The sequence below is a fragment of the Parasteatoda tepidariorum genome, chromosome 10 (assembly GCF_982258835.1).
Source record: "Parasteatoda tepidariorum strain Cologne lab strain chromosome 10, Ptep-v5.0, whole genome shotgun sequence".
Taxonomy (NCBI): domain Eukaryota; kingdom Metazoa; phylum Arthropoda; class Arachnida; order Araneae; family Theridiidae; genus Parasteatoda; species Parasteatoda tepidariorum.
In genome coordinates this window covers 55,108,654-55,127,426 of record NC_141764.1, presented here as the reverse complement: position 1 = coordinate 55,127,426, position 18,773 = coordinate 55,108,654, and the positions used below count along the sequence as shown (strand labels likewise).

Genomic DNA, 18,773 nt, shown 5'->3' with positions numbered 1-18,773 from the left:
GATGTTTATAGCATTGATTGTTGTTATTATTTTGTTACAGATTAAATAATAGCTTTTCATCTAGCATCAATTTTGTTGTCTGAATAATTTGAGTTTTTTTATTTAATATCTCGCATTATTGACATATTTCTAAAACCACTTGAAACACAGTTTAAATAAAAATTACCCATCTACTGCCTAAGCATATGTAAACGAGTAATTTTTTTTTCAAAAAAAGAACAGAAAAAAAACTTTACACATTAAACAACAATGTATGCAATTAATTTTGGCACAGTCCCACTTTCGAAGTTTTTAGTTAATTAGTATCCAAACATTTTAAAAAGTACACTACAAAAACACTAACAACTCGTATATTGTATTTTTCCATTGCACATTTTGCGAAGATATTTTAAAAAAGAAATTACAAGAAAATAAAGATTATTAATGACATCCAAAATAAGATATGAGTAATTTTGTTATTTCGTGACATAGTTTTTTAATAAATGACACAATATTTATTTTAAAAATTACCTTAATTCTTTGTATCTATATCATTAATCTCATCTAACCAAACGCAGAATCATTTAGGGTTGAGGAGGGGTGTGGAGTCCGATAAATCGATGGTTGAGCTGAGGGCTTCAAAGCCTTCTCAGTTTTAAACATGCATGAAAATTTTTATTTTTACTTCCTTTAGATGCATTTTCCGGACCAGAGGATGTAAGAAATTGCCGCGGGTTTATCGCAAATGGTGTTGCGTCGTTTATTTGAGGGAAATGTTCGATGTTCTGCTAGGCGGAAAATTGTTGTATGTATTAATTCTGCGGTTACCGCCTTCCAATAAATAGATGGGGATCTTTCTAAATGGAAGATTCGAGAAAAATAGTTTTTTTTTCTTCCTGGCATGCTGCTGACTAAATGATCTTGGAAGCGGAAATTCTCAAAATTGTTCTAGATAAAAATGATTTGATAGAATGTTTTGAAGTCATTTGATAGCTTTTTTACTCAGAGTAGTTCGTATGCATTTGACTTAGATTTAATACATTTTTTTTCGGAGTTCACTACTTTTTCAAAATACATGAGATTGTAAACAAGAAAAATTTGAATGAGCCTATTTATAAAATTAGGTTTTATTGGAAAGAATGAAATTTAAATTCTTTTGTTTTTTGGAAATGTATATTATGGATAAGCATATAAGTATTAGTTCATATATTTTTTCAACGAATATATTAGAATTTTTCATTCTATAGTTGAAAACTAAGATTAACAATAATGAACAAATTAAATGATAATAATAAATAAATCCCTTTTCTGGTGAGATTTTTCCTGCATTGTCGTAAATGTATTAAAATTTGTAAAATGCAATAAAATTTTTATGGGATTGCTAATGATAAAACAACTTTTCATAAAAATAATAAATGAGCAAGAAGTTTAAACTTGAATTGCGAGCTATGTTCCTTTATTGCAAGTTCAAAATGTGGGTCACCGATTTTTTCCACATAAAATTATAAAGATAACTTTAAAAACCCTTAACATGTTAAGCAATGTTTCTCAGTTTTTGAGTTCATAACAATTTCGTACATTAGTAAAGTTCTAAAGTAAATCAATATAAAAGCAAATTATTACTTTATAGTGGTTAGGAATGATGCAAAAAATTAGCATCGTCACGTCCTGTATTTTTAAAGATTAAATTTCTTCCGTAGCCTTGCTTCATATAACTACCTGAAGAAACCATACAATTAAAATTTTTAACATTATGACAAAAAATTTTAATTACCCAAAAGACGACATTTAACTGACAGTAACAAAATTATCGTTGTATTAAACACATACTATGAAGGAGAAGTTCTATACTAACAGGTAAGACTAAAAATGCGCCAAAATATTTATTAAATGTTTTGTTTTTCCTTTAATTTCTGATTATTCTTGAAAAACTTGTATAAGAATTCGAGTATTTGTTAAATTTTTTACCAATAAAACCGGTAACTTCTAGAAACATGGAACGTATATAAACATAATACACGATACTTCTGGAAACATGATACATGATATATATGCCAAAAATTATTTTTGACGCTTATCCTATTTTTCAACAAGTTAAGATTTCTTCAACTATTTCAACCTTCTGTTAATGGACCATGGTAAATAATTAAAATGATCAGAATGGATCTGGAATCTGGATCTCTGGAAAATGATCAAATGATCGATTTTTTAATTACTACTAAAACTCATTCAATAAGCTAAGTTAACATACAAGCACAACATCAGGGGAGTTGTAAAAAAATTATAAGCTAATAAGCTACAGAACACTTACAGTTGTCTATCCTGAACCTTACTTTTAGCTTTCATCTTAACTGGAAACGTGGTAAAATTAAGAATATTAATTTCGAGTAGAATTACAGATTTAGATTTCTTGGTTAAGTAATGTAAGTGTACTGATTTTGTACGCTTTCACATAAATTAAATAAAAAAATTCCAATAATTTAGTAGCTTATTAAAGATATATTTTTCAACCCATGAAAATCACACTTTTGACATTTGAAAAAAATACCCTATTTTTTATTTTACCCCAAAATATCCAATTCACCTTTGTAATAATAGGAAAGTGTTAAATTTCAAGATTTATTGTTCTTAAATTGTACATGAACATTCGTATTTTAAAAAGTATTAAAAATAAACTTAATCAAAAATTTAAATTGCTATAAATTCCGATACTTTTTAGCCAAAGCGGCATAAATCCAAAAATATACGGTGACGAGTAACCTAAGTTCCTTAAAAAACAGGCAGCCAACTTAAACTAACTGGGTATTTTCAAATATTAGTCTAACACATTCAGTATAATATGATACTTACATGGTACTTACATAGTACTTTAGTTTAATATGGTACACATGATATTAATAATATGCTATTGTACACACATAAATCTTAGTTTTGAAAAAAAAGTCCTTACAATAAACCATTTAAGCTATCTCTTTCTGAAAATAGGACATGATTTTTAAAACCAAAACTTAAAATAAGATTAAAATGTTTTTGTTATAACCGAATCGACGAAATAATTATATACATCAAACGTTAAGTATGTTTTAAATGTGTATTAGAAATTTTTAAATACTTGAGTGCTTGTTCCGATTTAAAGCAATTAAATTTGCCATTGTCAATAAACAGATCTATACAATAAAAAAGCCAAGAAATTGTTTTTACTTTTACTTTTCACTTAAAACACAAGATATTCAGAGTGACGAGTTTAAAATAACTTCCAGAAAATGTCAACGAAAGTAGTAAGAAAACTTTTAGAATTTAATATAAAATCCATCTGCTAGTCGATAACGAGTTTTTGATACTAGCAACAAATTAAATATCTGCACATTGACGCTGCAATTTTATATTATTGTTAATAAAAGATAAAATATTTTAGATTAGAGAAAATGGTTAGTATAGTTTAAAAGTTTTTATTTTTATTGAATGCATTGAGTTATAGTTTTCAATGTAAACTTTCAAAATAAGGAAGTAAAATGAAGAAAATAAATGGCAGTAAAAAAAATGCAAGTTAAAAGTTCAAATTTGATTTGATAATTTAAATTTTTCAGATATAATCTCAAATTCTTCTCTCTTTATAAGCATTTTTTAAAAAAAGCATAAGCGTATTTACAAAATTTGCGTTATATGAGCCCATAAACATTTTTTGCTAACTTTAGTTTTGGAATTATTATTCTTTGAGCTATGTGTTTCTTATTATTATTGAAATTCTAACGTTTGTAAGAGCGCAAACTTCATTCATTTGTTTGCGAAATCTATTATTATATAATCATTTTTAATAACAATATTGTATAATTACGCTATTATTTTAGAGATATGATGCTAAAAAGGGATCCAATTAATTTGGCTTGTACAATAGTTTCAACTTGTTTTAATAGTTGTTGTTTTATGCCACTTGTCAATAGTAAGAACTTGTTCTTGTTTACCAGTGGCGCCATCTATGGACGATAATTTGTCTTTCGCCATACACATATGTCCCAGTCAGTTTACCAGTGGCGCCATCTATGGACGACAATTTGTTTTTCGCCATACACATACGTCCCAGTCCGTTTTACACGGAAGACACATTCACACACCATCTAACCTACCGCAGATCGCAATTTTGACCTGAGCCATAGCACGATCAGTCTTCTTCCCAGTACCCCCAGAGGTATTGAGTTTATGAGGTATTAGTTGGGAGACTTTGTGACTCCAACAGATTTAGCATGCACCAGCCATAATTTTACTCACCGGGAGTCTTTGGTCGGTGGAGATCAAACTCGTGACCTCTGGGCTATGGGAACACTGCCTTACTTTTTTAACTTTGTATGAAAAATTAGTACAAAGCAATGCATTTTTGGTTGATTTTAGTGAAGTTCTCCTTTTCCATAAATAAAATTTAACATTCAAATCTAAAAATTTCTTCTTTTCACAAAGAAAATGCACTTTTTAAATACAATTTATACCATTGCATGTTTAAAATTAGGAGGGAAAAAAAACGTTTTTTTCTTTTATTCGACATGTATAATGATTCTATTTAACCTATACTTAATTTATTTATTTATTTATTTTGCAAATGGGCTTTTTCGATTGTAGTGTATCCTTTATTTTTCAAAAAGCAATACATTTTCTAAGAAACAAGCATATTTAATCAACCAACTCTTCTGGGAATCATTTTTCCCTGAAAAAAATAGTATAGTCAAAACTATCAGAATATCGTAACATTTACCGAGCTTCGGGCTCTATGGGAACACCGAAAAGAATGATACTTCTTACCGAAGAGCATTGGCAATAACTTTTGGTAAAATTTTTAAATTACGAATGACTTATTACCATGATGATAAATAGCAATTGTGGTAAAATTTTGTAATTTCCTCTTGATATTTTGATGTCACCAATTTCAGTTGGATTAATTTAGTTTTCAGTTTTTCTAATTATTTTTTATTTTACTAAATGTGTAGTTATAAGAATTGAATTATGATTTTAAAAACTAGAATTTCCAATGAACTACTGAAATACGAATGCAAAAATTATGAATGGCTTAAATACCATATATTTTTGCTTCATTACTAGAATTATGTTTTTTTTTTCACCAGAATTATCATCACCATACAGGCACGATAATTTTATCAGATCTTTTTTTCTTTTGTGTATATTTTAGAAAATACTATGATCTTTACTTTGAGAATTATAATTAAATGATTTTCTTAGAGTCTTATTTTTGATAAATGTTTAGTTGAATATTAATTTAATCTTAATAAAAAGCACACCTGGGAATCTTTCTCTTCTTTCAAAACTCCTGGTTTTTATCCCCCCTCCTTTATATTATTACCGTGTTTGAATATGTTCCTCTTCTCCCACTGTTAAAACCATTATTATAAACCAACTTGTTTGTATCTTGCTTGCTTCTGTCATTTTGTGTTTTCATTCTGAAAAAGTATGTTGTATTTAGAACTGAAGTTATAATGTGGCCATTTTGTGATATTACTTGTGCCTTCTTTACACTGCTTAGCTTCATTCCTTTAATCATTGTTCAATTTGATGACAAGTTATCTGTGATTTAAGAGAATGTCAAAGAACTATATACTTATTATTTCAACGGAGAGATCTTTGAATCGTTATATTTACTCATAAATCTGTATTGAATTTAGTTCTTATACATATTTTATACTGTTTTGAATCTATCAAAATCAATGTTTGAAATATAGTGGGCGACGCTGCTCCACCGCTGTGGCTTCGCCACAGTTGCCCACTGGGTAACGGGAAGAGAGTAACAGTTCTGGCATTTTCTGAGGCCAATGAGTCCTCGTCCCAAGTGCCCGCCATTAAAAAATATAATAATAAATGTTTGAAATATATCATATCTTATAAGCATCGTGGTGTAAAAACTAAGTTATGGAATATGAATCAAAGAAGTCAACTATATAACTTATATGTTAACACAATGCCGATGCCTAGTTAATTATTTTATCTAGATTCAACCAGAAAATGATTGTTGACCAAGAACGAATTTAAAAAATCAGAACTGAAGAATCTAAATGCTTCTAAACGTTCATATTTTCAAAAAATATCTATAAAAATATAAATAAATAAATAAAAATGTTGCCCAATTATGCTTCCGTTGCTTTAAATCTGTTTTAAATTTGTCCCCAGATTATCGAATTGATTTGTTCGTTATTTAGACTTCTTCAAACCAACTTGTTTTAAGGCAATGGGGCTCCTTTTAACAAATCAGCTTTCCGAATACAGCAGTGAAAAAAGCTGATTTTCTCCGTTTGCTTCTCATGATTAAAGTGCCAAATATGTGATCGCTTTTTAGGAGAAAGGAAAACGATAGCAAAGGGCTTCCCTAATAGAGTACAAAACTAAATTTAATAAAATCACGTGAAGCACATTATTTCATAGGCGCAGAACCATATACGTTTTATAAATAAATGTTCTAAATTCCAGACTCTTTCCAAATGATACTTAACTCCAAAGGCTGAACACAAACTAAATGCACAAAAATCGACCAAATGAAAAGGAATAGTATTTAAGCTCGATACAATGCCAAAAACCAATAAAATTCGAAAAACACTCACAATTTTCTCTGAAGATTCATCTCACGGGGGTAGAAACAATTTAATTTCCCGATACGAGAATAGGTGCTGATAAAAAGACAGCCACTCTGCAATTAATTTTACCAAAGAGCTCTATGCCGCCTGTATACCATTCCGCCATTTGAGCATCTTCTTAATCCCTCTGTTCCCACACTTCAAACCCTTCCCCTCAATCCATCTCAACCCCATCCCCCCTGGAAATTCACTTTCTTATTGCCGGGCACGTATCCGACAGGAAAGAATGGGGGAAGGGGTCACGGAGAAAAGAGTTCGGCTTCCTTTAAGTGGCTTCGTTCGAATAAGATCTCTTAGTCTTGTTCTCATCTCACGTTTGGCTGTAGTCAGCTGGACCCCTCCTTCCACCCTGTCCAAAAGCAATATCCTAGTTTTCTCTTTTTTGCCCCCCTCCTTTTTCTTCCTTTCTACTTAGAAAAGTTAAGGTGAGGCAAGCGACAACAGAAAGAAATGGTCATTAATCGACCAAAGGAAAGAAAAGAAAGCTTTCCAAAAGCATTACCTTGAGTGGCAAACAACTAGAGAATCCATTTTCTTCGTCTCCGCCTTAACTGCTTCCGATTTGAGTTATAGGACGATATGAGTGTTCATCTGCTTTCGGAGGAAAAAAAGGAAAACATCTATATTTTATGTTGTTTTTTCGGGGTGTTTTGTGAAAGATACATGTACTGGAATGTTTGCGGGTAAGTATAGATTGCTTTTCTCCACAAAATATAGTTGCCATTTGGTACACAAGTAAACAATGATGATTTTTAAAATGTTTAACTTGATTAAAAGTAATTTCCTGTCATGAAGTACAAAATGCAAAAAATAAATGGATAAATAAATGGAAATAAGAAGAAAAACATGAAAGGGCATTTTACCATGGAAAAAAGATTTAGTAAATCAACTTTTGAATTAAATTATATTATGACTACTCCGGTATGAATACATATTTTCTCGCTTTTTCTCTTAGAAACTGCCCTAACTTCTTAACCAGCGTGGAACAGTGGGCCCAACCCAGGAGACAAGATGGATAAAGCACCGAGACGCCCAAACTTCGGGAAACGAAAGCTCCTTTCTCTAAGACGGTACGGTTTCTTTTTTTACTCTTTTTTCTAATTTATTTATTTTTTGTACTTTCTTTTTATAACTTGAACAGTAGACTCAATACTGAGTGATTTTCCATTCAACTATAGTTTACAACTATCAATGTTCAACTCAGTAGGCTTGTAATTTTGAACTCATTCCAGAATACAAGTTAGCTCTAGGATCAAGTAATGGTGAAAATTAGTCTTTGTGGAGGACTTTTTGTGGAACTAAACCGTGCTTGCGTTACTTGAAGAGAAAAACCACAAAAACCTTCAACGGTTAGCTAGATGAGAATTGTAATCTAACTCATTATCCGTGAGCGAATGAGGATAGTTTATGTCAGCACTGCGGTCGATGCAAGTTCGGGAACAGCATTCATATTCTCTTTAAGAGGTGAGCTCTCAATTTCCTGAGCCACTGCAGCTCTTAATAACTTAACATTTTCAGACAAATATTCTTGGTTGCTTTTGTTCATTATATTTCGAAAGTTAAAATTGCAAGTTTAAGTTGAAACAAAAAAGCTGCCTAATGCGTGCAAATAAGAGCGAAATGTTTAAATTAAAACTGCAAAATGGAGATAGACCATGTATTAAGGCTACAGTGGACGTTCAAAAAAATTTTTTTTAGTTTTTATGCTACACTAAAACTTTTTTTATAACTTATGTATTCTATCAAGATATGTCCTTGCAAAAATTTTTGTAAAAAATATTTGAACCATTTTTGAGAAATTTAAAATTTTTTAAAAAAAATTTCATCAATTTTAAAATGCTCCCAGCGGCTTAAATTAAAATTTTTATTTATCTTTTTTTAATATTCTTTTTTTAGAGATAAATGTTAAAAGCTTTATGCATTATATAGGAATTTACCTAAATTTATTATAAATTTATGACCAAAAAACAAATTTTATGTAGATTTTTGTTTCAAAATAAAGGTCGTTAGGTACATGAAACCCGATAACTCTTTTATTACTTGTTATAAAACAGAAACAAATGCATAAACTTAATCTAATATACATATAAATAACTAGAAAAAAATTTCATCTCAATAGGATGAAAACAAAGTCGACTGGAACATTTTGAATACGTGAAACATAACAAAATTTCAATTTTGAGAAAAACAGCTTTTTGTGTAAGAAAAGGGGCGTGGCTTCATAATGTGAAAACGAAACTACCCTATAACTTCTCAAAAAATGACGAAATTTAAAAAAAAAAAAAAAAATCAGTTGAAAAAGCAATGAAACAAGTGTCTAAATATGTCCAAAAAAAACCCGAAATTTTTATCAATTTTTGGCAATATAAAGGTCCACTGAAGGGAAAAATTTAACTAATTTGAATTGAATCACTGAAAAATTTAATATCTAACATGCTTTAAATTAAACTGCTAATGGAGAGTAGAAAAGAAAGGAAGAACAAAGATGATTTAGTGTACAAGTATTAAGAGAGAAAAGAATGGTATTAGTAAAAGTTGAAATGAGATAAAACACTTTGCAGAAAATCGCATGAGATGGAAAGGCGTAATATATGCCCTATGCTTCGCTAAGGAATTAAAAAATTTAAAATAAGAAGACGATGAATAAAATTACAAATCGGTCAAAACAATTTATGATCCTTTTTTACATCATTACTATTAATACCTATTCACAGTTTAAAAGCTGAATTTAGAAAGAATAAACCAAAAACATGAAATTTCATGAATTCACTACCCAAAGAAACATTTTAACACAATAAAATAAGAGAAAAAATTAGTGAAAAAATTAATGACTCAATCTAAACGGTTTGAAGGGGCGATCTCCAAATTCCTAAATAATTAGTGCAGGTGATATTTTAAGTTACGAGTTCCGACAGAAAAAATTACATTTCAGAATAAACATACCTTTTTTTATACAAATTTAGTCTTCTAATCTGTAGATATGCTCCCAATAGTTACTCAAGAAGGAAGTAAAAAGTTTGGTCCCTTTAATGTTAATTCTACTTTTTGCGTATTTCAGCATATCTCTAGAACTTTATAAGTAAATTGAATACTTTCGCATACAATTATAAACCTCATTTATCCAAAGATGTCAAATTTAACTTTTAATAAATGTTTATTATTTTATTTCTTATTTTTATTATTAATTTACTATTTTTAATTATTTTATTTATCAAAAGTCCAAGACGTCTTTAATTACAAGGTGCATAATGTTTATACAATTTTAAAGAATGTAACTTTTCATGGCAAAGTACAAAACTGTAACGAAATTGATCGAAGAGTTTCTGATAAATAAAATTTTAACATTACAACTTTTTTATAATTCTCTTTTTCAATATTTTTTTATATTTTAACGTGACTTTTATGTTTAGAACTAATATTTTGACTTTAAAATTTTAAAGTAAATATTCGAATCTAATGCCTAACAGAACCTATATTATCTCTTTAAAAACTTGTAAGTATTGTAGATACTGTCAATATTGCAAATTACTTCAAATTTTTAAAATGTATTAAGAAAATTAAATAATTAGGAAAACAGAACCAAAACATATTTTAGGATTTAAATTTTAAAAGTATGAAAAATAAAATTATTCGGACTTCAATTGCTCAATTAATTTGAACTCAAAGTCCATATTGATCATTGAAATGAACATTGGAATGTAAAAAAAAATAAAATAAAAAAAAAAACACTTAGTATTTATTATTTAGTATTTCCGAGGTGTATCTTTCTAATTACTAAAATTCATCCCTAATATATAAAAACTTTATTATAAGACCAAAATGAAGCTTGCTAGATTCATTCTTTATTTATTTTTCCATTTGACAAGTATGGAAAATATTTAGTAATTACGTGTATTAAATATCAGGACTTTAAGAAAATATAAACTAGTGAGTCTGACAAAAGCAAAAAGAAATTATTGAAATGATGAAACATGCACTGCCAGTATCAAACACGTCGAGTATGAATTTTATATTTGTTTTTACGTTATTTTAAGAACTAAACGAGACTGACATTTATTTGGAAATTCTGAAATTATTTTAATGTATTTAAAAATGCGGTTTAGTAAAAAAAAATTTTTTTTAACTGTCCTATCAATTTTCCATACTGTTAGAAATTCCATTCTAAAAATTGGGCAAAATAACCGGCAGTAGTCTGTCTATCAAATTTACAGTTAATTTTTCGCTAAGAAACACTCCTTTTTACCTTTACGATTTTAAAACCGTTTAAAACGGATGTGGGTAAAAAACGGAAATACAAAACTATACGGTTTTTTAGCCATTTACAACTAGCATGGTTTCAAAACCGTAAAAAAAGAAATTTAACTGGGCACTGGAGCTAGGCCTTTTGTTAGGTAAAGGGAATTGGAGTTAGATTGTGATTGAGTTGTGTTTTCAATATTAATATTGTTGGGTAAACTCTTGGACTCAAACTCCCGTTCTATCGTTCATGAGACTAACAGATTAGCCTCGTCTATAATATTTACTTTAATATACTCGTCTATAATTTTTACTTTATTAAACGAGTCTAGCTGGTGCGATAAAATTTTGGTTTCTTAACCATATTAGGAAAGAAAGCAGTTAATAAACGGTTTTTATCACAATTAACAGTTTGAGTACCATCTTTTTTTCGGTTATATGACTGTTTTGTCTAAATATGGTAAAAAAAACAACTATGGTAAATAAAAAAATATTGACAATGCGATTGCACCAAATTCTCTCTTTAATTAAACCATTGCTTATTCTACTAGTTTTGAAGCAGAAGACCCACCTATTCCCTGTCATAATACAAAGATTACTGCAAAAGCAATTACAGTTAGTTATAAATGCGAAAACTATAATATAATTAATATATTATTTTTTATAAACAATATACTTCAGTCATAGTTATTAAAAAATATGTATAAATAATTATTAAGAATACATTAATAAAACAATAAAGAAATTTTTTATTTAAGATACATCTTATTACAGATACTTAAAACCAATTTCTATGTGATATTTCGTTTTCGAATAAGTAAAAGAGTAAGAAATTAAATATATATAGCTGTAAGTTAATACTAAAATCCCTTAAATATTTTCTTTTTCTCTATACGTTAAAAAAAAGCTGTTTTAGATAGTTCTTTTTCACCTTTAGCAAAACTTTTTTCGAAACTTTCCTTTACTTCTTAAAATTTTCAAAGAATGTTTTCAATATTGAAAACTAAAATTTAACGTACCGAGAAAATCAAAACTTTATAGCTGAAATATTTATTTTATTTTGTCGGAGTCTTGAATACTCTAGTGCCATATGAAATTTTTGTTTACATTCGTATAAAATTGTATTCATTTTTAAAATTCCATATAAACTTTTCATTTCTAAAAATATTCTATACTTCGCGTGTTTTTCTTAAATCAAATTTTCCAAACAATAAGCCATTTTCTTTTCAAAATTAAAGACATACTGCAAAAAATTTTATCTGGAAAACGATTTTTTGCTCATAATCCGAGAATAAAATTTAATTTCTTTATTTTAGTGTAATTCTCCACTTCATGTTTTAGTAAATAGTAATAGATAGCTAGATTACCTGTTCTTAATTATTATTAAGAATCTAAAAGAACGAAAAGTCTTAAAGAGAACGAAAAAGCGTTAAGAATTGTATGTTTAGCTCTATAATTGTCATTATCGTAATATGTATGCTTTTAGGTTTATATATTTACACAAAATTATCTCAGGTTTTGCAACTATGGTTCAACGTTATTTTGAATAAAAATTGAAGGATTATTACATACCTGCATATTGATGCAAGTGAATAAACATTGATTAATACATCATCAAGTCATTGAATAAATATCGTACGTTTATTACATGCATACATATTGAAGCATTTGGATAAACATCGTATGTTTATTATACATTACTACTTTTTAGAAGAAATTTTTTTGCAAGATTTAGCTGTTACATTTTTTTCAAGTGAAATCCAGTTTTTATTTTAAGTCAAGATCTATATTTTTTGTTTTTTTAAATTCAGGAAAGACTAATGATTCTTATATACATTGGATAAAACATGTATTTTCTACACGATATCTAGCAGACTCTACTTTACATAGTGTATATTTTAGGGCAAATTAGTTTGGGCAAATGGACTCTTTGTGTATATTACTAATATCTATGTGTATATTACTATATTACTATATAACTTTGAGTATATTACTATATAACTAATATCAAAATAATTTTTTTTTTAAAAGGCGACAAAAAAAACCTCATTACAATTCCCCGAATGGCAACCCTAGAAAATCGAACAATGATTGCCGCTTAAAATGTCACATACCAAATCTAGCTGAGGTGGCTCAACATATAGCGCTTTTAAAAACGGAAACTGAAATAACCTTAAGCTAGGCAGAAGTGAGTAGTCTTTGTCGATAGATCTCTATTATAGTATTTTGTCGAAAGCGCTTTTTTTCACGAATTTATACGAATTAATTATATTAATTCGTATAAATTATCGAATTAATAAATATTACGAATTTATTTGACGATTTTCGATTCATATCACGAATTTATTTGTTTTATTATTGTTATTAGTTATTCATTGAGAAATGAGTCTCTGTCGTGCTGTTACGCTTTAAGATTTTATACTATAGCACATTTCTAATAGGTTTAACGAATTACATGTCATTTATTTCATGTTATTTTGAATTCTTAGAATTTGCAATGTACCTAAGTTAGCGAAGCATGCCTAATAAGATTGCGTAGCAATTTTCGGGGGTCGGTGAGCGTTAGCGAGCAGGGGGCGCAGCCCACTAGTTATGTAAGAAATTATGATTCAATTTGAGTTTCAAAGAACATACAAAGTTTTCACATCATTGATTTTTTTTTATTTTTCATTTCCAGATGTTACTCAATATTTGCTTGGAATGTGCAAAATCATGAAATATACATAAGGACTTCCATTAAAAATTCTCTTATTTCTTGCAAAATCTTGATCTTTTGAAAGGTTCTCTGGGGACGAGAGTAAAACGTATTTTTATTTATGATCCTCCATCTTTCTCAGTTCAACCATGACATGTTCCTTTAGAAACGCATCGGTATTTTAACATCGGCAACATTGAATCGAAACATTAAGATTCAATGTGCATTCACATAGTGAAAGATGGCTTTCAACAGAAAAGCATGGAATTCACTTTATAACCTCTTCTTCGCGCATAAAAAGGAGAATTCCATGAGGTACGTGAGCAGAAAACAAACTGTATAACATTTTGTGGAAGAAAGGGAAGCAGATTTCAAGATGTTCGTAAAGTGAAAGAAACTGAATTTTTTATTCACTTTTGAGAGTACAAAATGAGAAACGTAGAGCTGATATTGATAGTAAGTGCCGAAACTGTTCCAATAATAACGTTCATAAAATTTATATGCTTGTTATAAATGAAATAACTTTGCTCACCAAACACGTGCCATTTCACAGTTTAAAAGATTGCCGACGATCTTTTTCAAAGAATATCGGTAGAAAAATAATGCTAAATTTGTTGTCAGTCGTAAATTATATATTAGTTTATTTTAATTGGAAAAAATCATTTAACCATTTATTTTCACAAGAAATGCGCAAATGGGTGAGAGATTCATCCATTTTAAATGACAAATGTATGGTATAAATAAATGTTCCAAGAAAAAAAAATTTTTGCAGTTTCAGAGCTCTATAAAGACTTAGAATTTATATCATGCCGATAGTTTGGAAACCGAAATATTAACTTCCCTCCATAGAAAATATATTTCAAACCTGTTTCATCAAGCTTGCAAGAACTGTTTATCTGATTTTACTTTCGTTGTATTAAGAAAATCAAATAATTTATTCGGTATTATGAAAATACTTTGACATCAGCTACTTGCTGCGGTATTTTTTAATTGTGAAAATTTAAATACGTCTTTGGAACCTTGTAAAAAAATTGAAAATTAAAATCAAAGTAAAAAGAAAGCCATGTATGCTGTTTTTTTTCCTTTAACAAATAATGTTTTATGTAAAATGTCACATACTACAAAAAATCCGGATCAAATTATGGCTTAAATTTATGGTACCCTGTGTGCCAGTTTTATTTTAATGCGAAATTCATATTTTCCGTTAAATACAACGGAATAAAAAATATGTCATACCGTAATATTTGTACCGTAATATTTATTTTAAAACCACGGAATCACTTAATAAATATTATTGCTAAATTTATGGCGTAATATTTTATGGTAAAAATGAATTTTATAGATGCTGCACTCGGGGTGGCTGTACTTTTCATCGTAATTTCATCCGGAACTTTTCAATTAACAATTAATAATTTAAAATGCTACAAGCATTTTCATTTTTCGTTATTGATTTATTAAGTTTTCTTCATTTCTTTTAACAATACTTTTCTTGTTTTTTTACAGCCGGTACATTCTAAGGAATATTGACTTCTTCTAAGATTTTAAATTCACACATTTCATAGTGAAATTATTGTTTTATTGATTAAACCATTTTAGTTTCTGAGGGTTAAAATTTGTGAAAAACATGGAGAAATATTTTTAAAAATATTTCCATTTAATGAATACCTAGACAGCTTTGCAAAGCTGTTTTTTGTCAAGTGTTGATCTTTATTTATTTATTTTTTTATTAAGAATCACGTAAAAATAGATCAGGTAGAAAAATGTCAGGATCTACATTGAATGGATTAGTTTGATGGATTATTTTCTTTTAAAAACATTTGTCTCTTCTAATATTTAAAATTAATTATTCAATATTAATATTAATTAATAATATTTATCTTCTACTTATTTTCCACTAATTATAGTTTTTTGAATTCTACTAATAATATATTACTTTTCTATATTAGTATATTCAAAGATTTATTCTTCTAATAGTTTTTTTTAAAGATATGCTAGCAGTTTTTTATTTTAATTAAAATCTCATAACTTAAGAAATTATAATGACAGCAAAAGTCAAAAATGAACTCAAATCTTTTAAACACTCTAATTTATCTAAAAGTAGAAATTCTTTCTTTATGATTCTGAATGCGTTTTGTCTTATTATGTGAAAAAAGTAACATCGGTTTCTTGAAGCTTTCTTTAAATTAAAAATTTGAGTTTTTTACGTTCTTTCTGCAGTTATATTCGAGCGATTTTTCTAATCATTTTTTGAAATAATATCAAAATAATCATGCTCAACATTTTAAAATTACACTAAAATTTATCTTTAAATAAATATTCATAGTTACATATTTAATGTGTGTTAAAAAAAATTTACTCTTTGATATTCAGCAATATTACGCAACGTTTACGGAACCTGTTGAAGTAAATAGTATTGTAAAATGCATTCTCTAACTTCAATTTCCGCAACAATGCGCCGGGAAAATACGCCTAGTGCTCTTTACATTTGATTTAACGTTTTAACCTATATTTTATGATTACCCATTATTCTTAAAACTATTTCAATTGATGGCAATATAATTTAGGTTACTGAGTGATCACTCCAGAATTCGGGGATACAGGATCAAATCCTCGTAAAGGCTGAATACATTTTCTCGCGTTAAGCTATACTGCAATTAGGAATTTTTACTATCAGTTCTGAATTTACTCTTCATATATTTTCGTGTTTTTCTCATACATTCTGTATTTTAAATCATTTTGACGCTGTTAGAAACTTTTATTCGAATGATATCATATATTTTAATCGAAGAGTTATCTATGTTATTTCAAAATTGTGTCTTACTAGCATATCAACCTAGTAAAAATCATATCATCCGCATAGCATATCACCCACCTTAAATTCTGTCTTTTCTTCATAGAAATACATTAACTGCATTGCAAGATCCTTTTTATGTGATGTCTCGAGTGGTATTGCTTCGTTTAAAAATTGTGCGTCTAATTTACTATTAAAATAAGATGATTTTTTATTCTTTTCTAATTGATGTAAATACCCACTCATAAATAAAGAGTCATAAGATTAAGAAACATAGTTACGATTAATATATGACGATTAATCATTTTTAGAAAACTTTCTAATGTTGTAAGAACACTTATCATATTATAAAAACAAAATATATGTATTTATTTTTTAAAAGAAACATGTTCATCCATACTTGTTATCTTTTTCATTTAAAAATATTTGATGTCACTACCTCCAGAATTCGGTTTTAGACTTTTAAAAAAATACCTACAATACCTTGTAAGAAAACTTTTTGTGTACCGCATTCTGTCTTTTTATATCTATATATATGCACTACAGAATACATTTTTCAACATGATGTAGTTATACTGAAGCTTATGTGTACCTTCAGAACTATAATAATTGTTCTTTTTTCTTTTTACTTTCATGCAATATGAAAAAGCGTACATATAAATGAAAAGATTTCATAAATTCTTATTATGGTAAATCTTACGAATGTCAAGAAAAACATTTAAAAAAATTATTTGTTATTGCTTAATTGGTTGAAAAGAAAATATATTAGTTGATACTAGTGGGCTGCGCCCCCTGCTCGCCAACCCCCGAAAATTGCTACACAATCTTATAAGGTTTGCTTTGCAAACCTAGCTCGCTTCGCTCGCTACTAACTTAGGTACATTGCAAATGCACGAAATTCTAAAAATTCAAAACAATCATTCAAATCCATATAAAAACTTTTTTTAAAAGAAAAATGCATCTTTTTAGTAAATACTAAGTCATTAAAATAAATTTGAATTCAAATAAATGACATGTAATTCGTTAAACCTATTAGAAATGTGCTATAGTATAAAATCTTAAAGCGTAACAGCACGACAGAGACTCATTTTTCAATGAATAACTAATAACAATAATAAAACAAATAAATTCCTGATATAAATAAAAAATCGTCAAATAAATTCGTAATATATAAATTCGTGAAAAAAAGCGCTTTCGACAAAATACTAAATTAGTGATTTATTGACAAAGACTACTCACTTCTGCCTAGCTTAATAGTATGAGATTGTCGCAGCTTATGCTCTCTCAGGTTATTTCAGTTTCCGTCTTGAAAATCGCTACATGTTGAGCCACCTCAGCTAGATTTGGCATGTGACATTTTTTAGCTGCAATCATTGGTTGATTTTCTAGCGTTGCCATTCGGGGAGTTGTAATGAGGCTTTTTTTTTGTCGCCGTGTATGAGAAATATATATATAGATAGATATGTTTTGTCGTTTTTCATTTGCATGTGTTTAATGTCACGTTCATCAAAAAAAACTATATTACACGTTTGAAAAGGCCTTAATAAGTGCAGTGTAATATACTCTGCTGATTGAGTAGTCGATTCTATCCCTTTTTACAGAAATTTCCTTATAGTTTAACACACACACGCATATATATATATATATATATATATATATATATATATATATATATATATATAACATAATACATTTACATTTAAACATTGAGTAATTTTTTTTTCCTAATGACCATTTAGCATTACACCACGCCACAGAGATCAGTTCATTCATAGGGTGGACCACATTCACATATAACAGAGGACAACATATAGAGAGAAACATCCATGCCCTGTGCGGGATTCCAACCAGCAGCCTTTGGCTTCACAGCCAGGCACGCAGCTCTGCTACCTGGCCGGCTTGTGTACCTTGATTACTTTTACCCTATTTTTTTTATTTTTCTTATTTTCACTCTTTTTTTCGTTTTTTTCATGTGATATAAAAAAACATTCTCATAAATGAAAATACCTTATAAACTCTTAATATCATAAATCCTACGAATGTTAAATAAAAATTTTAAATATGTTTATAAATGTACAAATGTGAACAATTTTATGTATTTATTGAAACATGTATTTATTGATAGAAATGCAATGTCCTGTCCATTGAATATGTTTTACGTCAAGAAGCATAAAATCAAATTTTAATCACTTTGAAAAGTGCCTTGATTTGTATAAATCCAATCTATCTATTCAGTTTTGTATAACACCTCTAATTCTTTTCACAAAAGTGCATTTACCCTACAACATAATGCCTTTTATGTGTTGAGCCCTACAATACATTGGCATTTAAACATTGTGTAACTTAATTACCTTTAACATAGTTCATTTTTTCAGTAACATCATCATTCAGTAAAATTTTTTTCGTTAAATATATTAAAAAAAACACTCATAATTGAAGATAT

General features: G+C 28.4%; 1 long non-coding RNA gene across 2 annotated transcripts in view; it reads left to right on the top strand.

The window, feature by feature from the left end:
• The first annotated feature begins 6,623 nt into the window (after window positions 1–6,623).
• The window catches only part of LOC139426347 (uncharacterized), a 101,949-nt gene continuing 89,799 nt past the window's right edge, over window positions 6,624–18,773 (top strand). The window contains exons 1-2 of one of the 2 annotated variants that reach the window (XR_011637598.2): window positions 6,624–7,291; window positions 7,564–7,678. This is a non-coding gene — a long non-coding RNA (uncharacterized LOC139426347). The remainder of the gene's footprint in view (window positions 7,292–7,563; window positions 7,679–18,773) is intronic. The other variant, XR_015429859.1, reaches the window with a different exon arrangement.